At 37.9% G+C, this 12,236-nt stretch overlaps 1 protein-coding gene across 3 annotated transcripts in view; it reads right to left on the reverse strand.

The window, feature by feature from the left end:
* TBC1D12 (TBC1 domain family member 12) overlaps positions 1 to 12,236 on the reverse strand; it is a 123,541-nt gene that overhangs the window by 50,955 nt on the left and 60,350 nt on the right. The window contains exon 1 of one of the 3 annotated variants that reach the window (XM_062214440.1): positions 10,455 to 10,502. The exons of the other annotated variants lie outside the window; for them this stretch is intronic. The gene's annotated coding sequence lies outside the window, so the exon portion shown is untranslated. Of the gene's footprint in view, positions 1 to 10,454; positions 10,503 to 12,236 lie in introns of those variants that run through there. 3 annotated transcript variants of the gene reach the window in all.

Raw genomic sequence — 12,236 nt, forward strand, 5'->3', positions numbered from 1 at the left:
AAAATTATTAAAACAAATACAAAAGATCAAGTGAGCCAGGGATTTCAAGGAAAGCAACTAAACATAACTGTTGTCAATAATAATAAAATTCAACATTTCAAATAAGAATTAAAATCCTACAAAACTTGTAAAAATCACCACATATTTGACAACTTCCCATAAACTTACTAATGAGATCTGTGGTGGTATTTCTATAATTCTTGGATACTGTATAATGAAATGTTACAACATTTCAGAGATCTTCATATTGACGAATCAACATTTTCCAATAACCAATGCATGATGTTACAAAACCATGCATGGGTAAATATATCCTTGCAAAGTGCAAGACAGACATATAGATTTCAATATAATAGAATTACACAGTTTCTGATTGGATATTACTTACTTTTAAGAAACTACCACCTGATGAATTTTGGAACAGTTTAAAAAAACATTTATAATGATCTGAAAAAGCTATTATATGCTCTTACCTTACTATGCACATAACTGTGAGGCAAGATTTTCTCTATGTACTTAAACTAAAATATGATATAGCAGATTGAATGCAAGAATAATTATGAGAACTGAGCCTTCTTTTATTAAGCCAGACACTAAATGGATCTAAAAAATGTAAAACAATGCCAATTTTCCCATTAATTATTTTATAATCATTACATTTCACATATTATTTATGTTCTATTCTGTTCCAGTGGTCTATCCATCTGTTTTTGTGCCAGTAACAGGCTGTTTTGATAATAACTACCCTGTAGTGTGTCTTGAAATCTAGTATTGTGATGCCTCCAGCTTTTTGTTGTATAAGATTACTTTAACTATTTGGTGTCTCTTGTGTTTGTGTATGATTTTCTGCATTATTTTTTCTACATCTGAGAATAATGACCTTGGTATTTTGATTGGTATCACATTGAATCTGTAAATTGCTTTTGGTAGTATGGATATTTTGATGATATTTATTCTTCCAATAAATGGACATGGAAAATTTTTCCTTTCTTTCATATCTTCTTCTATTTCTTTAGTGTTTTGCAATTCTTATTGTAGAGATCTTTGACATCCTTGGTTAAATTTATTGCAAGGTATTTTAATATTTTTGTAGCTACTGTGAATGGGACTGATTTTAGAAGTTCTTTCTCAGCTGTGATATTGTCTGTGTATACAAAGGCTGCTGATTTTTGTGTGTTTCTTTTATATCCTGCCACTTTATCAAACTCGTCTATGAGTTCCAATAGTCTCTTAGTGAAGTCTTTTAGATCCCCTATATATATAATCATGCCATCCGCAAATAGAGATAGTTGGACTTCCTCCTTCCCAATTTGTATCCCTTTGGTTTGTATCCCTAATGGCTCTGGCTAAATTTTCCAGTACCATATTGAATAGCAATGGTGAGAGTGGCATCCCTGTCTGGTACCAGATCTCAGTGAGAATGCTTCTAACTTTTCCCCATTCAATAGGATGCTGGCCATGGGTTTGTCATAAATTGCCTTGAATGTGTTTAGGAATGGCCCTTCTATACCCAATTTGCTTGGAGTTTACATCATGAAAGGGTGTTGTATTTTATCAAATGCTTTCTCTAAATCTATTCAGATAATCATGGTTTTTGTTCTCCAATTTGTTAATGTGATGTATCACATTGATTGATTTGCAAATTTGAACCATCCCTGCATACCAGAGATAAATCCCATTTGGTCCAGGTGAATGATCTTTCTCATGTGTTGTTGAATTTGATTGGCTAGTATTTTGTTGAGGATTTTTGTGTCTATGCTCATTAGGGAAATTGGTTTATAGTTCTCTTTCTCTGTTGTATCCTTTTAAGATTTAGGAATTATAGTGATGCTGGCTTCATAGGAAGAATTTGGGAAGATTCTTCCCTTTCAACTGTTTTAAACAGCTTGAGAAAAATTGGAGTTAGTTCTTTAAATGTCTGGTAAATGTCAAGCCATCTGGTCCTGGGCTTTTCTTTGTTGGGAGGATCTTTATTACTGGTTCAATTTCCATTTTGGTTATGGTCTGTTTAGGTTTTCTATGTCTTCTTGGCTCAATTTAGGTAGGTTCCATGTGACCAGGAATCTATCCATTTCTTTTAGGTTTCCTGGTTTGTTGGCATATACATCTTTGTAGTAATTTCTGATGATTCTTTTTATTTCTGTGGTGTCTGTTGTTACGTTTCCTTTTTCATCTCTAATTTTATTGATCTGGGTCTTCTCCCTCCTTTATTTTGGTTAGTTGGGCCAATTGTGTGTCAATTTTGTTTGCAAAACCAGCTCTTCATTTTGCTGATATTTTGTATTGTTTTTTGGTTTCAATTTTGTTGATTTCTAATTTTAATTATTTCTTTTCTCCTACTAGTTTTAGGTTTGGTTTGCTGTTGGTTTTCTAGGTCCTTGAGATGCACTGAAAGCTCCTTAATTTGGTGCCTTTCCAATTTCTTGATGTAGGCACCAGCTGCTATAAACTTTACTCTTAACACTGCTTTTGGCTGTATCCCATAAATTTTGATGTGGTGTACTGTCATCTTCATTTGTTTCCAGAAATTTTTTTTTTTTAATTTTCTTAAATGATCCACTGTTCATTCAGGAGCATGTTGTTCAGTCACCATGTGTTTGCATATATTCTAGGGATTCCTGAGTTGTTGATTTCCAGCTTCATTCCACTGTGGTCAGAGAAGATGCCTGGTATGATTTTGATTCTTTTGAATTTGCTGAGACTTGTGACATAGCCTAGTATGCAGTTAATCCTAGAGAAACGACCATGTACTGCTGAGAAGAATGTGTATTCTGCAACTATAGGATGAAAAGTTCTGTAGATATCTGTTAGGTCCATTTGGTTTATAGTGTCGATTAAATCTGCTGTTTCCTTGCCAATTTTTGTTTGGTTGTTCTGTCCATTGCTGAAAGTGGAGTACTGAACTCCCCCATTACTATTGTATTGGAGTCTACATCTCCCTTTAGATCCCTTAACATTTCTTTTAAATAGCCAGCTGTCCTGTAATTAGTTGTATATATATTTATATTAGTCACATCTTCCTGTTGAATTGAACCCTTCTTTGTCTCTTTATCAGTTTTTGTGCTAATGTCCTTTTGTCTGATAATAGGATGGCTACACCAGCTGTTTTTGGCTTCTTTTGGCATTTAAAATCATTTTCCATCCTTTCACTTTCAGTCTGCATGTATCTTTTTTGGTGAGATGTGTTGCTTGTAGGCAGCAAATAGATGGGTTTTGTTTTTAATCCATTCTGTCAGTCTATATCTTTTAACTGAAGATTTGAGGCTATTTACATTCAAGGTGACTACTGATAAGTAACGACTTTGCCCTGCTGTTTTTCCATAAATATTCCCAATTTTTACTTGAATTTCCTTTGTACTTTTACTAGAGATTTCCTCCCTTTACCTTCTTCCATAGTGATGACAATGTTTCTGTGTTTCTATGTGCAGCACATCCTTAAGCATTTTTGTAAGGCTCGACGGGTGATGACAAATTCTTTCAATTTCTGTTATGGAAGGGCTTTATTTCATCTTCTTTCAAAAATGAGAGTTGTGCAGTCTACAGTATTCTGGTTGACATTTTTTTTCTCTTAAGACTTAGAATATACCTTGCCATTCTCTCCTAGCCTGTAGGGTTTCTGATAAGAAGTCAGCTGTGAGTCTAATGGAGATCCTCTGAAAGTAATCTGGAGTTTCTCTTCTGTACATTTTAGAATATTTTATGTATGTGTTACTGTTTAGAGTTTGACTACAATGTGTCATGGTGAAGACTTTCTCTGGTCTTGCCTATTAGGAGTTCTATGTGCTTTGTGTACTTGGATGACTCTTTTTTTCCCCAACTTAGGGAAGTTTTCTGTAATTGTTTCACTAAAAAGACTTTATAATCCATTCTCTTTCCATGCCTTCAAGAACTCCTAAGACCCATATGTTGGGTCATCTGATAGTATCATATAGATCTCCAACAGTGTTTTTTAGTTTTCTAATTTCTTTTTGTGTTTGGTCTGACTGTATAAAAATCTCCTGTGCTTTGTTTTCTAACTTGGATATTCTTTCTTCTGCTTCACTGAGTCTGTTGTTAAGGCTTTCCACGGCATTCTTTATTTTGTTCTATTGAATTCTTCATTTCCAAGTTTTCATTTTGATTTAACATCTCAATTTTATGAAGAAATTTTCTTTCATGTCATGTTCGGATTTCATTAGTTTGTAGATTTGCTTCTGATTACTTCTAAGTAATCCTATGATCAATTTTTTTAATTCCATTTCTGGCATTTCTTCAATCTCTTTATCTTCACATTGTAGTATAAAAGTGTTGTGTTCTTTTGGGGCCATCATGTTGTCTTCCTTTTTCTTGTTTCTTGAATTGCTGCATTTATTACTCATTGGTTTCTTTTTTGTTTTATTTTGTTTTTTCTCTGTGATGGCTTTTATCTTTGTACTATGCCTGTGTCTTAGTGGAGTGTTTGCTTTTTCAGTGAATACCTAAAGCCATGTGGTTTGTGTGGCCAGGGAGCTCTCTCCAGTGCTACAGGACAAAAGGCGTATCCAAGTGGCATCCAGGTTGGGTATGGTAAATCTCCTCTTTTTTTTTTTCTTTTAAATCAGAGGGGAGGTTTGTTCTGCTCTGTTGGCATAGTCTCACACTCATCTCCTCCCCTCAGAGGAGATGAGTGCCTGGGTGCCACAAGAACCACTCAAAGGATCTGTGCAGTCCTCGGTGTAAGCACAGATTCCACAGCAACGAGCATCACCAAGGAATCAGAGAGCCCGAGTATATGTAGCCTCCCACAGTGACTACCCAAAGTCCCAGCCACACTCTGCATGGGAGATGCAGCCACACTGTTTCCACAGTCCTGGAACACAAACCTCCACAGTCACGAGCACCCAACCCCCGTCAGTTCTCCCAGCCAGATTCAGGTTTCTCCTCTCAGCTAGTGGCTGGGCAGGTAGACATGAGCTGGCACAGCTGTTACTTTTGTCTAAAATGGTGCCTGTCCTTTCTTGGCTTGTTATAGGACACTGGTACAGGGTGGTCAGGGAAAGAGAAACGTGCCCCCTTTTTTTTCTCCTCTAGTTTTGCAGGTACACTTGGAGCCACAGGGCTCCAGGCTTGATTCCTGCCAGGCTCTTCCTGCAGCGTTATTGCCAGTGGCTTGGGCTGCTGCAGACTGGTCTTACCTCACTCCAAAGCTGAGGTTCTCAGCTGCTGAGGTCTTGAGTTGTGCATGTCCACACCCTCTAAGTAGGTCCACAGTGTCCCTCTAATTTGCATGGAGTTTCCTCTGCTATTTTCTCCCTCTTCCCTGAGACTGCACTCTCCCCATTTTTTTTAAAACTATCTTCTCCTAGAATAGAGCAGTAAGCTCCCTCCCTATTCTGCCACCCTGGAGCCAATTCATCAATATGGAATAATTTGAAAAGAAATAGCAAGGAGGTAAATTCAAACCCAATCATATTGATGATATTAAATGACACTCCTTTTAAAAAATAGGGGGCATCAGACTGTCTATAAAAGCAAGGACTTATATTCTGTCAATAAGAAATCTACTTTAAATATAAAGACATTAAAAAAAAAAAAGAAAAGAGAAATATCAAGCAAACACTAACTGAAAGGAACCTACAGTGGTTAAATGAAAGTTGGAAAAAAATTTATGAAAAGAAATATTACCAGGGGAAAAATATTACCTTAGGGTCAATTCTCCAAAAAGACAAAGCTTCAAAGCACATGAAACAAAAATTGACAGAAATTAGAGGAGAAATAACCAAGTAAATTATGGTGCTTTTACTACTTCTCTCTAATTGATAAAACACAGAAGTAAGCAAAAATATCTAAAATTTGAACATTATCATCTACTGTTACCTGGCATTTATAGAATACTTCACACAAAATCTTCAAAATATTCATTCTTTTCAAGAATACAAAGATTATTTATTAATATAAGCTATCTTGGAGGAATAAAACAAATATCAATAAATTGAAAAAGACTGAAATTGCGTCACTTCTGCTGCCTGACCACAAAGCAATTAAATGAAAGTCGGTTGCAAGAAACATATCTGGAAAATTCTGAAATATCTGAAAATTGAAATACTTCTAAAGAATCAAGACTAAAACATATAACAAAGAAAAAGGGAAATACTTTGAACTGGGTAAAAATGAAAACATTAAAGGAGGGAAAATAATAGTTGAAAATGCTTAAGTTAAAAAGATGAAAGGCGGGGTGGGCGTTTGGCCTAGTGATTAAGATACCTACATCCCATATGAATGCCTAGGTTCAATACCTCTCTGACTTTTGACTCCAACTTCCTGCTAATGCAGATCCTGGTGATGGCTCAAGTAATTGAGTTCCTACCACCCACATGGGAGATGTGGAATGAGTTACTGGCTCCTAGCTTCAACCCAGCCCTGGCAGCCATAGGCATTTGTAGAATGAACCAGTCAATGGGCGTTTTCTCTGTTTTTCTTTCCGTCTGTCTCTCAAGTAAATTTATAAAAAACAAAGGTCCAATAATCAATAATTTACCTTTAAAATACTAGAAAAGGGGCCAGCACTATGGCATAGAAGGTTAAGCCTCCACCTGCAGACCTGGCATCTCACATGGATACCAGTTTGCATCCTGACTGCTCCACTTCCAATCCAGCTCCCTGTTAACACACCAGGGAAAAGCAGAGGAAGATGGCTCATTTACTCAGGCCCCTGCACTCACATGGGAGATCTGGAGAAGTTCCTAGCTCCTGACTTCAGCCTGGCAGAGCCCCAGACGTTACAGAAGTGAAACAGTAGATGCAGGATCTCTCTCTCTCCCTATCTCTGAATTTCTGCCTTTCAAGTTAATATATCTTTTTTTTTTAAAAATCACTAGAAAAAAGAGCAAAATAAATCCAAAGCAAATGGAAAGAAATAATAAAGGACAGAAAACAATGAAATAGAAAACAGATAAAAAGAGGTAAACAAGACATCTCTTTCAAAAGTTGGAAAAAAATGATAAATTTATACTAAAATTAATCTAGAAAAAAGTGATGAAACAAATTACTCAAATCAGGAACATAAAAGAGATCACTGTCCATATCCATATCACATATCCAGCAGATAAAAGGATGATAAAAATTATGATCAATTTTATCAAATAAACCCAACAACATGGACGAAGAATATGTTATCAATGCCGACTCAAGAAAAGAAAACTTTGGGCAAGTTAGGTATCATGATACAGCAGATAGGGTCAATGCTTAGGACATCTCCTAACCATATCAGAGTGCCTTAGATCCAGTCCTGACCCCGCTTCCCAACCTGCTTTCCGCTAATGTGCCTAGGAGGCAGCAGATGACAGCCCAAGTACTTGGGTTCCTATCACCCATGTATAAGATCCAGATGGGTTTCCTGACTCCAGGCTTTAGTCTGGCCCAGCCTCAGCAGTTGTAGCATCTGGAGAATGAACCAGCAGATGCAGTGTTTCTCTATCACTTCCTCTGTAACTCTGCCTTTCAAATAAACAAAACTTTTTTAAAGTAGAAAAAATTTAAATATCCTATATCAATAAAAATATTAAATTTACAACTAAAAATCTGTTCAACAACAAGGAGAAACCTCCATACTTTGCTCAGATGAGTTCTCAATTGGGGTCAGTTTTGCACCCAATGACCATTTGACAATGATTATAGATATTTTTGGTTGCCATGCTGGGGGAGTGAGATTGGGCTACTGGGATCTAGTGGATAAAGGCCAGAGATACTGCTAAATAGCATACTTTTTTTTTTTTTTTTTTTTTTGGACAGGCAGAGTGGATAGTGAGAGAGACAGAGAGAAAGGTCTTCCTTTTTGCCGTTGGTTCACCCTCCAATGGCCGCTGCGGCCGGCACATCTCGCTGATCCAAAGCCAGGAGCCAGGTGCTTCTCCTGGTCTCCAATGCGGGTGCAGGGCCCAAGCACTTGGGCCATCCTCCACTGCCTTCCCGGGCCATAGCAGAGAGCTGGCCTGGAAGAGGGGCAACTGGGATAGAATCCGGCGCCCCAACCGGGACTAGAACCCTGTGTGCCGGCGCCGCAAGGCGGAGGATTAGCCTGTTAAACCACAGCACCGGCTACTGACTGTTCTTGATAATAGTTTAACCCTGCCGTGGAATGCTACCTTGCCTGAAAAAATTCATCATTACTTCTTTATTATCCATAAACCAAATATATAAATTCCTAATCCACTCTCTGCCACTGTTTAAAATTTTGAGGTACATTAAATTATTACATGATTTGGCTAAGGAAAAATACCAATATTTTTAGTAAATGTATATTAATAGCAGGTCAAAGGGATCTTAGTATTTATTTATTTATTTATTTATTTTAAAGATGTTTTTATTTCCAAGTCAGAGTTACAGAGAGAAAGGAAGAGACAGAGAGAGAAGTCTTCCATCTGTTGGTTCAATCCCCAGATGACTGCAATGGCCAGGACTGGGCCAGGTCAAAGCCAGGAGCCAGGAACTTCCTCTGGGTCTCCCACACGGGTGGCAGGCACCCAAATATTTGGGCCATCTTTTGCTGCTTTTCTCAGGCCATTAGCAGGGAGCTGGATTGGAAGAAGAGCAGCCAGAACTTGAACAGGCACCCATATGGGATGCTGGCATCATAGGTGGCGGCTTTACCTGCTACTCCACCATGCTGGCCCCAATCTTAGTATTTTAAATGATGATATCAAATTTAAGGTTATGTGTTTTCTTTCATTCTTTGCTCATGAAATAAACATCTGGAGATGTGTTTAAATATTTTCTGTAGGTCATAAGAGTATCATTTTAGGGCTCTGTATTCTTTTTTCTTTTTTTTTTTTAAATTTATTTGACAGAGTTATAGACAGTGAGAGAGAGAGAGACAGAGACAGAGAGAAAGGTCTTCCTTCTGTTGGTTCACTCCCCAAAACGGCTGCTACAGCCGGTGCTGCGCTGATCTGAAGCCAGGAGCCAGGTGCTTCCTCTTGGTCTCCCATGTGGATGCAGGGGCCCAAGCAGCGCACTGGCCGCAGTGGCCAATGGGGGTGAACCAACGGAAAAGGAAGAACTTTCTCTCTATATATCTCTCTCTCTCTCTCTCACTATCTACTCTGCCTGTCCAAAAAAAAAAAAAAAAAAAGAAGAAGAAGAAGAAAAGAAAAGAAAGAAAGAAAAAAGGGACCGGCACTGTGGCGCAGCAGGTTAATACCCTGGCCTGAGGCACCGGCATCCCATGTGGGCGCCGGTTCGAGACCTGGCTGCTCCACTTCCAATCCGGCTCTCTGCTATGGCCTGGGAATGCAGTGAAGGATGGTTCAAGTCCTTGGGCCCCCGCACCCGTGTGGAAGACCCTGAAGAGGCTCCTGACTCCTGGCTTCGGATTGGCACAGCTCCGGCTGTTGTGGCCTTCTGGGGAGTGAACCAGTCTCTCTCTCTGCCTTTCCTCTGTCTGTGTAACTCTGACTTTCAAATAAAATAAATAAATCTTAAAAAAAAAAGATAATGCTAACATGAGAGTTTGTATAGAATTGATGTTATTTCTTCCTTAAGTATTCAATGGAATTCACTAGTGATACCATCTCCGGCAAAGTTGCACAATCTCAGTACTTTTGTTGTGAGAGACTCTACTGTCAAATGTATGCTATTGGCCATGGCTTAACAGGCTAATCCTCCGCCTTGAGGCGCCGGCACACCGGGTTCTAGTCCTGGTTAGGGCGCCGGATTCTATCCTGGCTGTTCCACTTCTGATCCAGCTCTCTGCTATGGCCTGGGAAAGCAGCAGAAGATGATCCAAGTGCTTGGGCCCCTGCACCCACATGGGAGACCAGAGGAAGCTCCTGGCTCCTGTCTTCAGATCAGAGCAGCTCCACCCGTTGCAGCCAACTGGGGAGTGAACCAGTGGATCAAAGACTGACCTCTCTCTGCCTCTCCTCTCTCTAACTCTGCCTTTCAAGTAAAGTAAATAAATAAATCTTTAAAAAAAAAAAAAAAGAAAGAAAGAAACTCTGAGATTCTTCATACAGTTTATCTTTATGTTCTTTGTAGTGCGGCAGGGGCCATTTTACCTTCCCTATTCTCTCTCAGCCATTTTGTAAACCTCATAATTATGAAGCAGCACTGATTGAAAAACTAATACACATAGAACAGACTGATCAAAATGGGTTTTTTTTAAAGCTATTAAGTATTTTCTGAAACATTTTGATGGGGAAATTCACAATACTTAATGCTTATATTTCGAGTAAAGGAAGCTATAAAACCACAACTACTTTTTCGTACTATATGTATAAGCAAAAGGTTAGGTAAGCTTTATTCTCCAATGAAGTAATATTGCACTTCTGTATTAAATAAATCTTTTCAATGCATATATCAAGTAAAAATAGATGGTTTACTTGTTTATGCTACTCTACCAACAAATCTCCCTCCTTCCCAGTTTCAAACTGCTATCTATAGATTTATAGCTCAAACACAGCACCTGAGCATCCCAAGTAATGCTATGCATGGCTCACCTGTAATCCTGTTGGCCCAAAGGAAAAGCAGTAGGTGGGTGCAGGAAGCTGCAAACAAGTAGGTCCTTTATTCATCAATTCTTTCTCTGAGTGACAGATTTTAGATCTATAAATATCAATTTGAGTTTTCCCCTAAAACTTCAATGAAGCTGATGTTCTCTTTCATACAAAGTTGGTTAAGATTTCCCTAATACACATGTAAATAAATGCCATGTTTTGCACATAAAATTTTCAAAATTTACATTGTCTGATAAATGGAGAAAATCATATCTTCCTAAGTAGCAATGGAGGAAGACTTCTGTTTTGTGCATTTTGATATATTTGAGTTCATTTTTCTACAATGTCATATTTTCGCCACTATTAGTTTTTCACAAGTGTCCTAATTTATGCATATTCAAATGCTAAAATAAAACTGCTTAGGTCTTGTGTTGCAAGAACAAAACGAAATAAACGAATTGTGCTACAAAAACAAAAATCTAGAAAGATCTAAAATCAATAATTTATCTCGAGGAAACTAAAAAAAGAGCAAATTAATTCCAAAGTATGCAGAAAAAAAGAGAGAAAATCAATAAAATTGAGACAGAATATAAACAGAGAAAAACCAACAAATCTAAAAGCTGGTTCTTTAAAAGGATCAATAAAATCAGTAAGCTTTTTCCCAAGCTAAGAAGAAACAAATTTCTAATACCCCAAATGAAGAAAGACAATCTCAACAGATCTCTATCTAGAAATCAAATCAATAGAATCAGATTGAATCAATGAAACTGAATCAATAATTAATAACCTTCCAAAACAAAAAAAGGATCAGACCAAGATGGTTCACTTAATTCTACCAAACATTTAAGGAAAAAACTATACCAATTCTGTACCAGGAAAAAACTATTCTGTACCATCTTTTCCCTAAGATAGGTAAGAATTTCATGAATCCTCCATTGTCCTATCACTAAAGCCAAAGGCATTACAAAAAAGAATACAACAATCTTTCTCATCAATATAGGTGCAAAAATTCTCAACAAATATTAGCAAGTCAATCCAACAGTGTATAAAAAGAATTACACACCTTGATCAAGTGGGACCTATCCCAGGTATGCAAGTGTGATCTATCCCAGCTATACAAAAGCTGGTTAAACATTCGAAAATCAAATACTATAATCCATCACATCAACAAGCTAAAGAATAAAAATTATATGGTCATATCAAGAGATGCAGAAAAGAGCTGGCAAGGTGGTTTAGCAGGTTTAGCTGCTGCCTGCAGCACCAGCATCCCATATGGGTGCCGGTTCAAGTCCCAGCAGCTCCGTTTCCAATCCAGCTCCCTGCTAATACACCTGGGAAAGTAGCAGAGGATGGCCGAAGTGCTTGGGCTGTTGCATCCATGTGGGAGACCAGGAAGAAGCTCCTGGCTGCTTGCTTCAGTCTGGCCCAGCCCTGGCCATTGCAGCCATTTAGGAAGTGAACCACGAAGACCTCAGTCTGTCTCTTCCTCTGTCTCTATGTAACTCTCGTTTTCAAAAAAATAAAATAAATCTTAGAGAAATATCCAGCACCTATTCATAATAAAACACTGCCTTTAAAATAAGTAAAATCAATCTTTTAAAAAGAGAAAGAAATAAACTCCAACACCCATTCATAATAATAATTAAAAAAAAAAAAAAGTTCAGTAGGGGAAAAACAATTTGACCTAGTGTTTAACACACCAGTTAGGATGCTCACATCCCATACTAGAGTGGCTTGATTCCTGGCTCTAGCTCTTGACTTCAGCTTCCTGAAAATGTGGGGTCC

Source organism: Lepus europaeus, chromosome 17 (assembly GCF_033115175.1).
Source record: "Lepus europaeus isolate LE1 chromosome 17, mLepTim1.pri, whole genome shotgun sequence".
In the NCBI taxonomy this organism is placed as follows: domain Eukaryota; kingdom Metazoa; phylum Chordata; class Mammalia; order Lagomorpha; family Leporidae; genus Lepus; species Lepus europaeus.